The 18,913-nt window shown below is 45.3% G+C and overlaps 1 long non-coding RNA gene across 1 annotated transcript in view; it reads right to left on the bottom strand.

Moving 5' to 3' along the window:
• Positions 1-346: 346 nt before the first annotated feature.
• LOC119977883 overlaps positions 347-18,913 on the bottom strand; it is a 33,444-nt gene continuing 14,877 nt past the window's right edge. Inside the window, exons 2-3 of the long non-coding RNA XR_005463308.1 lie at positions 1,141-1,204; positions 347-401 (exon numbers count right to left, since the gene is read on the bottom strand). This is a non-coding gene — a long non-coding RNA (uncharacterized LOC119977883). The remainder of the gene's footprint in view (positions 402-1,140; positions 1,205-18,913) is intronic.

The following is an 18,913-nucleotide window of genomic DNA, read 5'->3' as shown; positions in this document are numbered from 1 at the left end:
CACGCAAGGACCCACACTACCTGTGGCCAGTAACACTGAGTGCTCAATTGTAGGATCTCTTATTTTTTAATAAGAGTCGGAGAAATAAGAAACAAAAGCCCATCAGGGAAAAAGAAAGAAAACAATAGAAAGAGAACAAAGAAGAGAGAGAGCACCATGTGCACCAAGAGCTTTTTACCTACACATTTTGGTACCGACCCCCTCTCTGCCCCCTATTGGCTTACAAGTTTTCAATTGGGACTACTGAATGGCACTTCATACCAGAACTCACACTGGTATCTACCTTACTGGCTGTGCTTACTTTGTTACATTGTCACATTTGTAGTCAGGATTCTTCTCACAGCTACAATATTTTCAAAACTTGGTTTCTGTATTTCCTCATAATTCCCCCTTTGATTCTTCTAAAAATTAAAAGAGACTGAATCAATAAAAGCAAGCAAGCGAAAAATAGCTCAGAGGAACAAATTCGCAGATGCCTTTGATGTTCCCATTGTTTAGGAACAGCCTTCAACACTGGAATGGGAAAGCCGATATACTGTTACAATCCATTAAATATAGGAAGCTTGCTTATTAGGCAAGAGGGGCTGATGGGTAGTCCTGAGCGGCATAACCTTATCAGGGGCTTCAATTAATTGTTTACAGCAACACGTAATAAGCATAAAAACACAATACATAACAAGAATGATAATGAAGAATAAGGTCAAGCCTTGAACTAAAGGGATTCCCATAAAGCCCAGCTATCCAGTTGCCCAACTCCACAAGTAGTGTATGGTTGTTGTTTGAGTTCTTTTAAATCTCCTTTTGGATGTGTTCCTCCAAATCAGCAATTTTGTCTGAGCTGTCCGGCATATAGGTGTAGCACTCTGTCCCTATCAGACACAAGTTCCTCCCTTTGCAGCAAGAACGTAGTCAAGAGCCATTCAGTTCTGTAGGACCACGGAACGAATGGCTACCATTTCTGCACTTATTTTAAAAAGGGCTTCAGCCCTAGGTATCATTGCCCATCTTTTCTAAGACAGATGCCATGTTAATGGACTCCCTTACCAACTTAGCAGTCCCATAAAAAAGGGATCAGGACGGAGAAGAAGCTTTTGCTAGACTGAAAAACATCTGTGGAAATAAAAAGGTGTAAGAACTTACCAAATATCCGGGTAAGTGGCCCAGGTTCGCGCTGCAGCTGGGCTTTTCATTCAGTAGCGCAGGGCTTCAAGCAGGGAATAAAATGGTTGTGAGTTTAAACGTTGTGCAATTTCAGCACGCATGCCTGAACGGCCGCACGTCCGTGTCATCACATCACATCACATGTGGCGCACCAGCAACTTAAAGTCGTGAAAGGAAATTATGGGCCAATGCTTCATCTTTGTGCTTAGCATAATGACTTCTTACCCACTGCTATGCAAGTGAATGAGCTGGAGAAATTCAGAATTCCTTGAAGTAAAGTCCTCAGTGGCAATGGAGCCTGAAATAATAACATCCTGCCCTAAAATAGCGTAGAATTATATTTAAATTACAGCACAAGTTTCTGAAAGTTTTCTTGTATTTGTTGCTGTTTTCCTCAACATTGGTTACATATTAAATTTGTATCCACTGTAAATTTTGAATTGTACTCCTGATGCAAATTGTTTATGTAAATGTTCCACAGTGGTCCCAGCATTGTTCCACTTCCACTTTCTACTAGCCTGTATATCTGTCTTTTGTTTAATAACCAACTTGCTAATTATGCTGTGGTTTGTTTCCTAACTCAAATGCTCTGACCTCAGTCATGAGTCTGCTGTGTAATCCCTTATCAAAGTCCTTTTGAAAATCCAAATATATTACATTACCCTTACTTACTCCATCTGCTGCACCATGAAATAGTTAAATGTTTATTCAAGGATAACCTTCAGCGGAAGTCCATGCTGACTACTTTTTTTATTACACTTCTGGGCCGGGATTCTCCCCTACCCGGTGGGGCGGGGGACCCCGGCGTGTCAGAGTGGCATGAACTACTCCGGCGTCGGGCCACCCCAAAGGTGCGGATGTCTCCGCACCTTTAGGGGCCAAGCCCTCACATTGAGGGGCTAGGCCCGCGCCGGAGTAGTTCCCACTCCGCTGGCTGGCGTCAACGGCCTTTGGCGCCACACCAGCCGTGGCCAAAAGGACTTCGGCGGCCGGCGTAATTCCACGCATGCGCCGGAGCGTCAGTGGCTGCTGACGTCATACCGGCGCATGCGCAGGGGAGGGGGTCTCTTCTGCCTCCGCCATGGTGAAGACCATGGCGAAGGTGGAAGAAAAAGAGTGCCCCCACGGCACAGGCCCGCCCGCCGATCGGTGGGCCCTGATCGCAGGCCAGACCACCGTGGGGGCACCCCCTGGGGTCAGATCCCCCGGCGCCCCCCCCAGGACCCCAGAGCCCGCACGCACCGCCAATCCCGCCGATCAGGTAGGTGGTTTAATCCACGCCAGCGGGAGAGGCCTGTCAGCAGCGGGACTTCGGCCCATCGTGGGCCGGAGAATCGCCGCGCGGGGCCCGCCGACTGGCGCGGGGGGCCCGTCACCCGGCGTGGCATGATTCCCGCCCCCTCCGAATCTCGGGGGGCGGAGAATTCGGGACATGGTGGCGGGATTGACGCCGGCCCTGGGCGATTCTCCGACCCGGCGGGGGTTCGGAGAATCCCGCACCGGCGTCTCTCGTTGTTTTTCTATTGCATATTTGAGTAAAGATATCTTTCCTACCACTGACATTAGTTTAAGTGTCTATGTTTCCATGGGTTTCCTGTTTCTCCCTTTTAAAAATTACAAATAACGTTGGCTATCTGCCAGACCTTTGGCACTATTATTTTTCTAATTAATTTTTATAAGCATACAATCGTGCCTCAGATATCTCGTTCCTTGCTTCTTGCAGTATTCTTGGATGAATCCATCCAAAGCAAGGAATTTATGTTCTCTGAGTCTGATTTGTTGATCAATAATCTCTCCCCTTTCATTTTAAATATCTTTATATCTTCTTGATCTCCTATTATAATATCATTTTCATCCTCGTAAATTTGCGACGAAAAATTATAATTTATTTATTTTATTTTTCCAATTAAGGGGCATGCCAATCCATCTACCCCGCACATCTTTGGGTTGTGGGGGTGAGATCCAAGCAGACACAGGGAGAATGTGCAAACTGCACATGGACAGCGACCCGGGGCCGAGAACGAACCTGGGTCCTCGACGCCATGAGGCAACTATGCTAACCATTGTGCCACTGTGCTGCCCAAGTAATGATTATTTATGTCTGCCATCTCTTCATCAATACCTGTGAGTTAATCTTATGACCCTTGGTGGTCTAACTCTATTTGAATTAGAATTAGAATTAGAATTAGAATTAGAACAGTACAGCACAGAACAGGCCCTTCGGCCCTCGATGTTGTGCCGAGCAATGATCACCCTACTCAAGCCCACGTATACCTATACCAGTAACCCAACAACCCCCATTAACCTTAATTTTTAGGACACTAAGGGCAATTTAGCCTGGCTAATCCACCTAACCCGCACATTTTTGGACTGTGGGAGGAAACCGGAGCACCCGGAGGAAACCCACGCACACACGGGGAGGATGTGCAGACTCCTCACAGACAGTGACCCAGCCGGGAATCGAACCTGGGGCCCTGGAGCTGTGAAGCATTTATGCTAACCACCATGCTACCGTGCTGCTTATTAAGCAAAACACGTTTGAGGGCAAAGAAAAATCGAAATTTTCCTTTACGCTGGCCTAGTTTACGTTGTCCACATTCTTATTTTTGGGAACTGTATGGTATTTACTTATCAATCTTGGAAATTTTATTCCGCTTTTGATCTTTACTTAATCTTAGGTTCTTGCTGACTGCTTTGTAAATGTAACTCCCTTGTATCATTTCACTGCCATGACCACTTTTGACATCTTTTTGTGTTGGATTTGTCACTTGTCTGAAATTTGTATTTTGGTTCTTCTGTTTTTTTGATCCAGCTTCTGTCCAATGTTTCTTCTTTGACCACTTCACTTCCCCCTCTGTTTTTGCTTTTCTTTCCCAATCCGTAATTCTGGGACGCAATTCAGTGGCTGAGTTGCACCCAGGTGATTGGAGATGAACCACATGAGAGTCCCAAAATGGGCTCTGCACCAGGCGCTGGGCCGATTGCAAGCCACCCGACTCTCTCTGCCCGGCTCAATCAGGATCTCACTCTTGCTGGATGAGATCCAGATCTGTATATTTAGGTTAATTTAAATATTCGGACGCCAGACTCATCCGCCACCTGGGTGTCAACAGCCGCACCTGTGAGACGTTGCCGTGGTGCGGTTTAGCTCTGGTCTATATAAATGTGGACCACGTGTAATGGCACCTCAGTGGGGGAGGGGTGGGCAGTCTTACAGGCCATTTGAGACCCCCAGGTGATTGGAGATAGGGCAGGTCAGTATCCTGGAACTCCCCCCGACACACAGGCACCTTGGCACTACCAGCCTGGCACCCTGGCAGTGCCAAGGTGCCCTGGTGCTAGGTTGGCACTGCCACTGGTCAGGCTGGGGGGCCTTGCCATTGGATAGTGAGTGACTGTGTTTCCCAGGGGCCTCACCAAATGCGTGTAAAAGAGGATTTTAACTTTTCTCTGCTGAACTGCACCCCTGATTTCTAATTCTAGTTCTCTGTTCCATAAAATCCTTTCTAATCAGTTCTGCTGTTTCTCTTCAAACTTTTTCTGGACTCGTACTATTCACCTAGCTAATTTGATGGTCAACTTTGCTGTCTTCTGTGACTAAGTATCTTTCTGAGATACTGGATTATTGGAATCATATTGAGGTGATTATCTGAGAGGACAAGATAGACCACATTTAATAGCAAGTTTGAGTGCAAAATAGACAAAAAGAATGCCATTGATAGTTTAAAAGTTATGGTTCTGTGGTGATTGTCACTTTAGACCAGCCTCACTGAGTAAGGGTCACGTGGTCTGAACAACCAATTAACACCGAGTGCAGGGAATCTCTCTCTCAGGGGAGGAGTTTTCTGAGCTAAAAACAACTAGCTCAATGCATGCAGCTAATGAAGCAACCTTGTAAATGAACGTGTGTTTGTTCAACTTAAGAAACTTTCAGGAGTACATCTTCGCAGGTTCACTGGAAGAATTCATGAAATATATGTCTCATTATGGCACAAAAGGCTTATTAGATGTGGCATCATTTATTCCCAGGTCACTGGTAATAGTAACTATTGGACTTTGCACTTCTACCAAGGCATTTACCTACCCCTCTCTGGGGGTTCATATTCGAACTTGGGGTCTGCATTGTAATCCAAATATTTACAAAAGCACATAGTCAGAACATCATCCTGAATATGTTACATTTTGTTCAAGTTACTTGCGATTATAGTTCTTTCTCCAATGTTTGTGGTGTTCATTTCAGGTAAATCAGAAATCACTGGTGTTGTTAAGGATTTTTGTCCATGCATGAAGTCCTTTTGCTTATTTATTTTGGATTTTTTGATTGAAGTCATCGATCATAGAATTTACCGTGCTGAAGGAGGCCATTCGGCCCATCGAGTAATTCTTATGAGCATGCAAAACAATCAGTGAGAGAGGATGGTCAATTCTGCTTGTGCTCAAACATTTTCAATGGGCTCAGACGTGCAATTGATGCACCCCACCAATAGTAGAAAGGAAGGCAAAGCTAAACAAACAAAATGGCCTTGCTTCACAGAAAAATCAGAAATGTCTCCCGAAGCGAAGTCCTTTCTTTAATCTGGCATACTTTACCTGGTGGCATAGCGGTAATGTCATTGGACTGGTAATCCAAAGGCCAAGGCCAGTGCTCTGGGTCGCATCCCACCCTGGCAGCTTGTGGTCAATGGTAACCCCCAGGGTGTCTATAGTATTTCAATTAATAAATCTATTAAAAGCTAGTCTGATGGTGACAGCTCTGATATATACCTGCATGCCATTGTAATACTTAAGGCTAATGTGTGACTGGTGAATAGCACAGCCTAAGGTTTGAAGTATAGAGTCACATGGTAAGAGACTCTGCGAAGAGCAGTATTACATAAAACATAGAACATAGAACGATACAGCACAGTACAGGCCCTTCGGCCCTCGATGTTGCACCGACATGGAAAAAAAAAACTAAAGGCCATCTAACCTACACTATGCCCTTATCATCCATATGCTTATCCAATAAACTTTTAAATGCCCTCAATGTTGGCGAGTTCACTACTGTTGCAGGTAGGGCATTCCATGGCCTCACCACTCTTTGCGTAAAAAACCCACCTCTGACCTCTGTCCTATATCTATTGCCCCTCAATTTAAGGCTATGTCCCCTCGTGCTAGCCACCTCCATCCGCGGGAGAAGGCTCTCGCTGTCCACCCTATCTAACCCTCTGATCATTTTGTATGCCTCTATTAAGTCACCTCTTAACCTTCTTCTCTCTAACGAAAACAACCTCAAGTCCATCAGCCTTTCCTCATAAGATTTTCCCTCCATACCAGGCAACATCCTGGTAAATCTCCTCTGCACCCGTTCCAAAGCTTCCACGTCCTTCCTATAATGAGGCGACCAGAACTGTACGCAATACTCCAAATGCGGCCGTACTAGAGTTTTGTACAACTGCAACATGACCTCATGGCTCCGGAACTCAATCCCTCTACCAATAAAGGCCATCACACCATAGGCCTTCTTCACAACCCTATCAACCTGGGTGGCAACTTTCAGGGATCTATGTACATGGACACCGAGATCCCTCTGCTCATCCACACTACCAAGAATTTTACCATTAGCCAAATATTCCGCATTCCTGTTATTCTTTCCAAAGTGAATCACCTCACACTTCTCCACATTAAACTCCATTTGCCACCTCTCAGCCCAGCTCTGCAGCTTATCTATGTCCCTCTGTAACCTGCAACATCCTTCCGCACTGTCTACAACTCCACCGACTTTAGTGTCGTCTGCAAATTTACTCACCCATCCTTCTGCGCCCTCCTCTAGGTCATTTATAAAAATGATAAACAGCAACGGCCCCAGAACAGATCCTTGTGGTACGCCACTCGTAACTGAACTCCATTCTGAACATTTCCCATCAACTACCACTCTCTGTCTTCTTTCAAATAGCCAATTTCTGATCCACATCTCTAAATCACCCTCAATCCCCAGCCTCCGTATTTTCTGCAATAGCCGACCGTGGGGAACCTTATCAAACGCTTTACTGAAATAAATTTATTGAAACAGAACTCTGTAAGCAGCCTACCTGCATGGAGACAGCACCATGTATGATCATCCCTTGGATCTTTGAATAGTTCAAGACTGGCAATAAATGATTCATGTTTAAATATAAAATCTCAAGCCCTCATTGTCAAGAAAAGACCATAAACAATATTAGAACTGTGACCACAAAGCAATCTGGTTGACTATTGCTCTCCCTCTTTAGGAAAAGAAATGTGCTGGCCTTACGAGCTAGTCTGTCAACCCGGTGAAGTTACAACACAAGACGACTTGCATGCCAAACAGTGGGAGCAGCATGTGATATACAGAGCGTGGCATCAAGGAACCCTCACAAAGCTGAAGTCAATGGGAATCAGGGAAAATCCCTCCACTGGTTGGAGTTGTACCTAGCACCGAAGAAGGTGGTTGTGGTTGTTGGAGGTCAATGAATCATCTCAGTCCTAGGACATCACAGCAGGAGTTCTTCAGGGCAGGGTCCTCAGCCCTACCATCTTGAGCTGCTTCATTCATCACCACAACTAGGCCACAAGATCAGAAGTGGGGATGTTTGCACAGATGATTACCCAGTGTTTAGCACCATTCACAGATCCTCAGATATTGAATCAGTCTGTATCTATATGCAGCAAAATTTGGACAACATGCAGGCTGATAAGTGACAATTAATATTTGCACTGCACAAGGGCCAGGTAACAACCATCTCCAACAAGTGGTAATCTAACCATCAGCCATTGATTTTCAATAGTGTTATCATCACTGGATTCCCATACTATAAACATCCTGGGGGTTATCATTGACCAGAAAGTGGACCAGCTACATAAATACTGTGGCTACAAGTATAGGTCAGAAACTAGGAATTCTATGACAACTAATTGACCTCCTGACTCCCGAAAGCCTGCCAACCATTGACAAGGCACAAGTCCTCAGGGCAGTGTCCTCAGCCCTACCATCTAGCACAGTGGTTAGCACTATTACTTCACAGCGCCAGGGTCCCAAGTTCGATTCCCAGCTTGGATCACTGTCTGTGTGGAGTCTGCACGTTCTCCCTGTGTCTGTTGGTTTCCTCCGGGTGCTCCGGTTTTCTCCCACAAGTCCCGAAAGACGTGCTGTCAGGTAATTTGGACATTCTGAATTCTCCCTCCATGTACCCAAACAGGCGCTGGAATGTGGCGACTAGGGGCTTTTCACAGTAACTTCATTGCAGTGTTAATGTAACACTTTTGACAATAAAGATTTTTTTAAAAAATGTTGACGCATTATTCTCCACTTTCCTGGAGGAATGCAGTTTCAACAACACTCAAGAAGCTCAACACCATTCAAGAAAAAGCAGTCTACCTGATTGGCACCCCATCCAAAACCATCAACATTCACTCCGTCCGTCACTAATGCAGTGTGGATCATCTGCAAGATGTAATGCAGCAACTCACCATAGCTCCTTTAACAGCATCATCCAAACAGAATTACAGAATCATTATAGTGCAGAAAGTTGGTCATTCTACCCGTTGTGTCTGCTCTGGTTCTCCAGATGAATTCCTCGATTTAAACTGCCTGCACCAGACAGTGCATTCCAGACTTGAACCACTTGCTACATGAAAAGCTTTTTCCACTTCACATTTGTTTCTTGTGTAAACAAACTTAAATCTGTGCCCTCTCTTTCTTGATCCTTTTACGAGCGGGAATAGTTTCTCCCTATCTACTATTCAGCCCTTTCATGATTTTGAGCATCTCTATTAAATCTCCTCTTAGCCTTCTTCTCTCCAAGGAGAAATAAAAAATGCTTATTGTCACAAATAGGCTTCAAATGAAGTTACTGTGAAAAGCCCCTAGTCGCCACATTCCGGCGCCCGTTTGGGGAGGCTGGTACGGGAATTGAGCCATGCTGCTGGCCTGCCTTGGTCTGCTATAAAAGCCGGTTCTTTAGCCCTGTGCTGAACCAGCCCCTTTAACAATCCCAAGAACAATCCCAACCTCTCCAATCTATTCTCATAACTGAAGTTTCTCATCCTAGGAACCATTTTTGTAAACCTCTTCTGCACTCTCTCCAATGTGTTCACATTCTTCCTAAAGTGTGGCACCCAGAACTGAACACAATATTCCAGTGGAGGTTTAACTAGTGTCTCAAACAAGTTCAGCATAAGCTTCTTTCTTTCATCCTCCATAACGCTATTAATAAAGCCCAGAATACTGTATGCTTTATTAACAGCTCTTTCTATCTATCCTGTCACCTTTTAAGACGAGGGAGGTTATGCTGCAATTGTATAAGGTGTTAGTGAGGCCACACCTGGAGTATTGTGTTCAGTTTTGGTCTCCTTACTTGAGAAAGGGCGTACTGGCACTGGAGGGTGTGCAGAGGAGATTCACTGGGTTAATCCCAGAGCTGAAGGGGTTGGATTATGAGGAGAGATTGAGTAGACTGGGACTGTACTCGTTGGAATTTAGAAGGATGAGGGGGGATCTTATAGAAACATATAAAATTATGCAGGGAATAGATAGGATAGATGCCGGCAGGTTGTTTCCACTGGCGGGTGAAAGCAGAACTAGGGGCATAGCCTCAAAATCAGGGGAAGTAGATTTAGGACTGAGTTTAGGAGGAACTTCTTCACCCAAATGGTTGTGAATCTATGTAATTCCTTGCCCAGTGAAGCAGTAGAGGCTCCTTCATTGAATGTTTTTAAGATAAAGATAGATAGTTTTTTGAAGAATAAAGGGATTAGGGTTATGGTGTTCGGGCCGGAAAGTGGAGCTGAGTCCATAAAAGATCAGCCATGATCTCATTGAATGGCGGAGCAGGCTCAAAGGGACAGATGGCCTATTCCTGCTCCTAGTTCTTATGTTCTTATGTCCAATGATCTTTGCACATATACACCCAGGTCCCTCTGCTCCTGGGCACACTTTAGGGTTGTAACCTTTATTTTAGACTCTCTCTCAATGTTCTTCCTACCAAAATGCATCATAATAAGAAATCGAGTCGGCAATTCAACTCCTCGAGCGCACTCCGTCATTCAATACAAACATTGCTGATGTCATCTCAGCCTCTTCTCCACCTTCTTGCCTTCCTTATTACCTGCTGTACCTGCATACTAGAATTCTGTGATTTGTGCACGAGGACACCCAGATCCCTCTGCAATGAAGCATTTTGAAGTTTCTCTTTGTAGTGATCCTGAAGACACACAGATAAAGACTAAACCAAATTTCTTTCAATTCAAAAGTAAAGCTGCATCCATAACATACAACACTAGCAGCCCAGCCCGGAACGAACATGAACGCCCAGTCTGGGTCTGGGACAGTATTTAAAAGGCTTGATAACAAGTCTCAGCTGGACAGGCCTCCACCTGTTATCATGGGAACCCGCACTCCACAAGCACCACAGGGAGATCAATGAATGATCCTCATCAGGGTTATCACTCTATTTAGATAATAAGCTGCCTTTTGATTCCTCTAACCAAAATGGATAATCTCACAATTATCAATGTGAAATTCCGTTTGCCAATGTTTGGATCACTTACCTAATCTATCCATATTTATTTGTAAATTTCTTACTTCCTCATCGCAATTTTCTTTCCCACTTATTTTAGCGTCATCTGCAAATTTGGCTCCAGTACATTATATCCCTGCATCCAAGGCATTAATATAGTTTGTAAATAGTTGGGATCTAAGGACCGAACATGTGGCACACCACTAGTTACAGCTTGTCGACCAGAAAAGGACCTATTTAACCCCACTCTTTGCTTTCTGTTGGTGAGCCAATCGTTTCTCCAAGCTAATATATTACCCCAACCCCATAGTGTGGCACCTTATCAAATGCCTTCAGGAATGCCAGGTACACAACAGCTACAGAATCCCCATTATCCATTTTACTTATTACATCTTTGAAGAACACCAGAAAATTAGTCAAACACGATTTTTCCTTTTAAAATCATGCTGACTCTGATGGATTGCATTTTGACTTTCCAAATGTCCCATTGCTACTCCCTTAATAATGAACTTCAACAGCATCCCAACAACTGACTTTAAACCTACTGGTCCAAAGTTTCCTACTCTCTGTGTTTCTCCCTTTTTCCAATCCACTGGAACCTTTTTAGAATCCAGGAAATGTTGGAATATTATAACCAATGCCTCCCCTATCTCTGCTGCCCCTCCCTTTAAGTTCCTAGGATGTAGGTCATCAGGACCTGGGGGCTTTTCTGACTTTAATTCCAATAGTTTGCTCAGTACGTTTTAGCTTATGATAACGACTGTTTTAAGTTCCTCCTTTTCAACAACGTCTGCATTTCCTGTTACTATTGGGATGGTTGTAGTGTTCTCCACCTTGAAAACTGAGGCATCATATTGATTTAGCATTCTGCCATTTCTGTGTTCCCCATTATTAACTCCCCATCTGGTCCTCTAAAGTAACAATGTTAACTTTAGCTACCCTCTTCATTTCATAAACTTACAGAATCTTTTCCTATCTGATTTTATATTTTGTGCCAGACTTTTTTCACAATTTACCTTTGCTCTTTTTATTACTTTTCAGTAACCCTCTGTTGGTCTTTAGAAGTTTACGAATCCTCCAGCATGCCACTGATGTTTGCACTATGGTATGTCTTCGTTTTTACCTTTATGTTATCTTTAAACTCCTTTCTTAGCCACAGATGCATTTCTCCCTCTCGGAATCTTTCTTCCTATCTGGAATATATTTTAGTTGGGAGGAATTGAATATCTCCTTAAATATCTGCCACTGTTTATCAACTGTCTAACCTTTTAGTATTTCTGCCCAGTTCACTGGGGCCAAATCTGGCCTCATACCTATGTAATTATTTTGGTTTAACACCAGAACACTAGTGTGGGACTGGAGTTTATTGCCCTCAAACTGAAATTGAAATTCAAACATGCAATGATCACTCTTCCCACGGGGATCCTTTACTACAAGATCATGAATTAATCCTATCTAATTGCACAATACTAAATCCAAGACAACCCACACCCTGGTTGGTTTGACAACATATTGTTCCAAGAAACAATCTCTAACACACTCAATGAACTCTCCCTCGAGGTTACCCTTGTTAGTTTGATCAATCCAGTCTAAATGCATATTAAAATCACCCATAATCATTGTCATAACTTTCTTACAATTATCATAGAATTTGCAGTGCAGAAGGAGACCATTCGGCCCATCACGTCTGCACTGGCTCTTGGAAAGAGCACCCTACCCAAGGTCAACACCTCCACCTTATCCCCATAACCCAGTAACCCCACCCAACACCAACACTAAGGGCAATTTTGGACACTAAGGCCAATTTATCATGGCCAATCCACCTAACCTGCACATCTTTGGACTGTGGGAGGAAACCGGAGCACCCGGAGGAAACCCACGCACACACGGGGAGGATGTGCAGACTCCACACAGACAGTGACCCAAGCTGGAATCGAACCTGGGACCCTGGAGCTGTGAAGCGATTGTGCTATCCACAAGGCTACCGTGCTGCCCCCAGTATTTCCTGGTTTAAACCACATCCTACTGTGGTACTATTATTACGTGACCTATAGATTACTCCTAATGGGGCTTGTGTCACTTATCATTTCTTATTTCTACGTCTTGATCTCCAGCGCCAATATCATTGCTAACCACATTCCTACTTAATTTCTCACTTCAGCACTGATCCTTCCTTTACTAATAAAGTTATACCGCCTACTTTTCCTTTCTGTCTATACTTCTGAAGCACTTAATACCCTTGCACTTCTCTGCATTGAACTTCATCCCTCCAGGGCGCAATTCTCCGGACAAAATGCCCAAGTGTGGTAGCGAGCTGGAATTGACACGAGCTTCCCGGCGTTCAGCCAGCAAGGTTGCCAATGCTAATCAACGTAAATTGGTCCACTTAACGAGGCCTCATAGGCTTCTCATCGCAAATGAAGGCTCACCATCTGATTCACTGGGAGCACCTCACCAGCTCCCTGCTAACAAGGTCGAGCAGCACTTAAGCTGCACTTGCTCAACCGATCCCCGCCAGCCTGGGGAATCTTCTGGACATGGTGGAGGCCAGGAGGGATGTTCTGTTCCCCCCAGGGTCCCAGATAGTCAGCCACAAGACAGCCAATGCTGCCTGGGATGAGGTGGTGGTAGCTGTCAGCTGGGGTGTGTGACCAGGAGAAGACTGGCCTTCAGTGCTGAAAAAGGTCAACGACCTACTCCGGGCAGCACAAGTGAGTAGACACCAACGCCCCCCACCACACAAAGGAATATCCACCCCCCCCAACTCCCCATGTGACCCCCAACCCTTCCTCCACCCCATTCCCCTTCAAGTCACCCCAACTCCTCCTTCGCATCCCCCCCCCCCCACCCCACCACCACCACTGTGAACCACGCGTGTGGCTAATGATGCCCTCTCTCTGTCTCCTCAGGAAAAGCTCTCCCATAATCATCGGGACAGGGCCCAGACTGGCGGAGGGAGGGGTGCCGGACTTAAGAATCCTCACCTCCTTCGAGTGTGCCCTGGAGGTGACTGGGGGGTCGAGGACAGATCGGTCATCCATATGGAGGCTGGCAGGCGCCACAGAGATGAGGAACCACCGGGAAAACGTGAATTGTTGTTGTCTTACTGCCTGATCCTTTCACTGGCCACATGTCCATTCTCCTGCAGGTCCTCCAGCAGACGGTGCTGGCCCATCTCGGGTGGCCACCTCTTCTGACTCCAAGGAGAACAAATCGGAGGAGAGCTCCGAGATTCAACTGTTATAGTCGCAGCAGAGCTGTCAACCCCACCCTCCACCAACGCAGATACAGCATCTCCGTTGGAAATGTTAGTGGACAGGCTTCGGGGCACAATCTGGTGAGTACCACACTGCTGATGATGCACATCAGGTGGAGACAGGAAACCCCAGGTGAGACAGCAGTTGGAGGGCTTCTGATCCCAGGATCCTGCTGGATTCCAGTCTAATGCTGAGCCTGCGGTACAGAGGCACCGGGAGTTGATGGAGACAATAGGCAGCAGGCGGGACATTCAGAGGGAGATGTCAATGTTACACCAGCAGATTCATAACCAATTGGAGGAGTCCCGGAGCCTACAGGCGCAGGAGATGGAGCCAGCAATGAGTGGCACCGAGGCCAGCACTGCTGACGTTGGCACCATGAGTGAAGGTGCCCAAAGTGTCATGCAATCGGTAACGGTCATGGCTGAGGGTCTTGGCAGAATGTCCGACTCGCTGGGGCATGTGACCCAGTACTAGGCCGACCTTGATGAGGTTTTACAGGACATGGCCCACTCTCAAATGAGCCTGGCCGAGGTGCTGCAGGCATCAGGGTATGATTGGTTGCTAGGCAATGACTCCCACATGCTACGTGGCCCACCCACCCACGGAAATTCACTTGGCTTAACCACGATTGCTAATTCTCTATTGGTAATAGCCTTCAACCGTGTGGCCAGAGGCCTCAGCAGTCAGTGGAAGTTATGGGTGGTTGTTGGGACAGATGGGCAGGAATAGAGGTTGCCCCTAGAATGGGTACACATGATCTAGGGGTGGCACCGTAGTGTCACACGTGGTTGCACCTTTCGGCCGGCGTGTGCTCCCCACCCTCCCATGGCGGTCCACCCCTGCGGAGGGTCCCCCACCCTGGCTGAGGATCCCCCAGCCTTAGTCGACGGTCGCTCACCCCCCACCAACACTGGGGTGGGAACCTCTGCTCCTCCGGGCTCAATGCCTATGAGCATAGATGGCTATTTACCTCCTCAGCTCCACTTAGAAGCTATTCCACCAGGTTCACGCTTTTCAAAAGGAGTACTAATCGGCGCCAGCTGAGCATTTGCTGGGGAAGCCGCTGAATGACAGGATGCCATTAGATATGGGGTGGCTTCCGCTAATTGCATGGAAATTGGGCTTAAGTGGTGATAATTGGTTTCTCGCCACACTATGGCAAGATCTAGATTTCGCCTATGGGAGCAGGTCGGTTGCATCGCAAACTGTTTGACATCTGGCGCGTGTCTCATTTTTGGCTTCTCCCGCTATTCACCGGCCTCCTTTTTGCTTGAGCAAGAGTGTAACAAGGCCAGAGAATCGTGCCCTAACTATCTGTCCACTCCATCAACTTGTCTATGTCCTTTTGAAGTTTAACACTGTCCTCCTTAGAGTGAAAAATACTTCCAAGTTTTGAAACACCTGCAAATTTTGAAATTGTCCCTTGCACATCAAGACCTAAATCATTAATATATATCAGGAAAAGCAAGGGCCCCAATCTCAACCCCTGGGGAACTCCACTGCACATCTTCCTCCAGCCTGAAAATATCCATTAACCATGGCTTGCGGTTTCTCCAATTACTCAGTCCATTTTGTGTTGACTTTGCTACTAAATCTTCAATTATTTTCATAAAAGCTATCACATTTCTCACAAGCCTGTTGTGTGGAACTGTCTAAAACTCATTACCTCGATCACCTAAATGGGCAAGGGCAGCAGTTGCATGAGAATACAACCATTCCAAGCCACACATTATCCTGACTTGGAATGATATCTCTGTTCGTTCACTGTCACTGGCTAAAAATCTTGGAACTCCCTCCCTAACAGCACTGTTGGTATACCTATAACACATGGATTGCAGCAGTTAAATGTTCAAATAGGTGGCTCTGAACCATCTCCACGGGGGAATTAGGAATGGGCAATAAATTGTGGTGACCAACGGTGCCTGTAGTGATATGCATAAGCAAGTGCAATTACTGAAAAAGGCTATGGACAGTCAAGATGATCTATATTTAGCACTGCTCGGCTAGCGAGTTTCTCCTTTAAGTTGTGGTTCGTCGCCATCAGAACTATTGATGAGTCGAAAGCTGTGAACAACTCTGCCATGCCATACCAAACATCGAGTAAATGAGAAGCTAAGGGATCAGTTGCAATCTCAAAAGAGGAAGCAGAAACCATACTATGACAAGTCTACCAGGACTCTGAAACCTTTTAAATCGAATGACATGTTGGGAATGGAGGATGCTGATGGCTGGTCAAAATGTGCAAAGTGCATTGCAGAAAGTAGGTACAAGATCCTAAACTATAATAACTGAGCAAGGACATGTTCTAAGGAGAAATAGACAAGCACTCCTAAAAGTGGGCACAGTAAGAAGTCTTACAACATCAGTTTAAAGTTGAACAGATTTGTTTCCAAACACTAGCTTTCGGAGAATAGCTCCTTCATCAAGTGAGTGAAGAGGTGGGTTCCACAACTACATATATAGACAAAGTCAATGATGCAAGACGATACTTTGAATGTGAGGCCTTGCAGGTTATTAAGTCTTTACAGGTCCAGACAGATCGACTGGAGAGAGGGTTAATCACAGGTTAAAGAGGTGTGAAGTGTCTCAAGCCAGGACAGTTGGTGGATTTTGCAAGCTTAGGCCAGATGGTGAGGGGTGAATGTAATGGAACATACATAGAACATACATACAGTCCAGAAAGAGGCCATTCGGCCCATCGAGTCTGCACCACTTAAGCCCTCACTTCAACCCTATCCCCGTAACCCAATAACCCCTCCTAACCTTTTTGGACACTAAAGGCAATTTATCATGGCCAATCCACCTAACCTGCACATCTTTGGACTGTGGGAGGAAACCGGAGCACCCAGAGGAAACGGACGCAGACACGGGGAGAACGTGCAGACTCTGCACAGGCAGTGACCCAAGCTGGGAATCGGACCTGGGACCCTGGAGCTGTGAAGCCATTGTGCTAACCACTGTGCTACAGTGCAGCCCACTGTATTTAGATTTAGAACAGTACAGCACAGAACAGGCCCTTCGGCCCTCGATGTTGTGCCGAGCAATGATCACCCTACTCAAACTCACGTATCCACCCTATACCCGTAACCCAACAACTCCCCCTTAACCTTACTTTTTAGGACACTACGGGCAATTTAGCATGGCCAATCCACCTAACCCGCACATCTTTGGACTGTGGGAGGAAACCGGAGCACCCGGAGGAAACCCACGCACACACGGGGGGGGGACGTGCAGACTCCGCACAAACAGTGACCCAACCGGGAACCGAACCTCGGATCCTGGAGCTGTGAAGCATTGATGCTAACTACTATGCTACCGTGCTGCCCACGAACCTATGCAATCTTTTTATATGAAATATGTTTACATTTTACATTTTACAATAAAATAAAATGTAACGGAAAGGGGATGTAGTGATAGGCATAAGCAAGTGTATTTGTAAATATGTTCAGCCTCCGACCACTAGGTGTCAGGCAAGTTATAACACATGACACTGTAGTCTGAGGGTGGAGTCGGAAGGAGCATTTGTTGTGGTTAGTTGTGTTTGTGTTTATTCCAGTCTGTTGGCATTAGGTTCCAACCCACAGTTTGTTGGACAATAATAAATCCGACTGGTCTAGAACTAGATGTTCTCTGGTACACCGACTCAGTGATTGTCTCTGTACAAGAACATAATAATGCCCACTTCCCATGAATGAATATATAAAACAAATGCTTGCTGCATTACAGGAAGTGGAAATCTTCAGATTTTCAGCAATAGCATCCTTTCAGCAAGGATTGCCTTTTTTCAGACCCAAGAGTGTCTTTGGTCTGAAAGATTCTTACGTTAATTTCATCCTTATCTTAAAAAAATAAAGAATATGAGCCCTTCAACCTTTCCTTTAAAATATATCTATTACTGTTTCTCTGTCTCTTGGCTCTGCATTTCTTATCATAGAATTTACAGTGCAGAAGGAGGCCATTCAGCCCAGTGAGTCTGCACCGGCCCTTGGAAAGATCACCATATTTAAGCTCACAACTTCATCCCAGACCCGCAACCCAGCAACCCCACCTAACCTTTTTTTTTAATTGACACTAAGGGCAATTTAACAAGGCCAACCCACCTAACCTGCACATCTTTGGACTGTTGGAGGAAACAGGAGACCCCCGGAGCAAACCCACGCAGCCACGGGAAGAACGTGCAGACTCCGCACAGACTTGGACCCAAGCCGGGATTTGAACCTGGGACCCGAGAGCTGTGAAGCAACAGTGCTAACCACTATGTTACCGTGCTGCTCTTAGTTGAGACTTCCTCCTGATTTGGTGGGGCTTCTTCCTTCGTGGTTCTTTACCAGGTCATGCAGTAATATTGAAATAACATATTTTCTGGCTGGAGTAATATTTTAAGTACTTGATGACAAAAATAGTTATACAATTTGTTTGAAATTCCATTAAGTCTCTCTCTTTCTATTTATCTCTGTATTGGTAGGCACAAGATTAAATCAGTAAATGTTATGTTTAAACTTTGAATTGCTTTCCAGATTAAATTAATTAAAACATCTTTAACTATAACATAAAACCTTCATTATATTAAAGAAGCTTACAATAACATTTTAAAAATCCTTTTAAATAAAGTAAATTACCTCATTGGGTGTATTAACTTGTTTAAACATACGAATCCCATTAACTGTGTCTTAAGCAAACAGAAGGAGACATTGCACAGGGCATGGAACAAACTCCATTTTCCATCAAAAACACAATTATATATTTTAGGCATTAGTCAGTAATGGGAAAAGACACAAACGATAGAGCAATAAAAGTTCACTAGATTGATTCCTGAGATGAGATGTTGTGCTGTGAGGAGAGACTGCGAAGATTCAGCAGACATACTCTGGAATTTGGAAGAATGAAAGGTGATCTCATTGAAACAGAAGACTCTGAGCAGGCCTGACAGTGCAGATGCTGAGAGGCTGTCTCCCCTGGCTGAAGAGTCCAGAA

Source organism: Scyliorhinus canicula, chromosome 14, assembly GCF_902713615.1.
Source record: "Scyliorhinus canicula chromosome 14, sScyCan1.1, whole genome shotgun sequence".
NCBI classification, from domain to species: Eukaryota; Metazoa; Chordata; class Chondrichthyes; order Carcharhiniformes; family Scyliorhinidae; genus Scyliorhinus; species Scyliorhinus canicula.
This window is presented reverse-complemented; position numbering and strand designations above follow the sequence as displayed.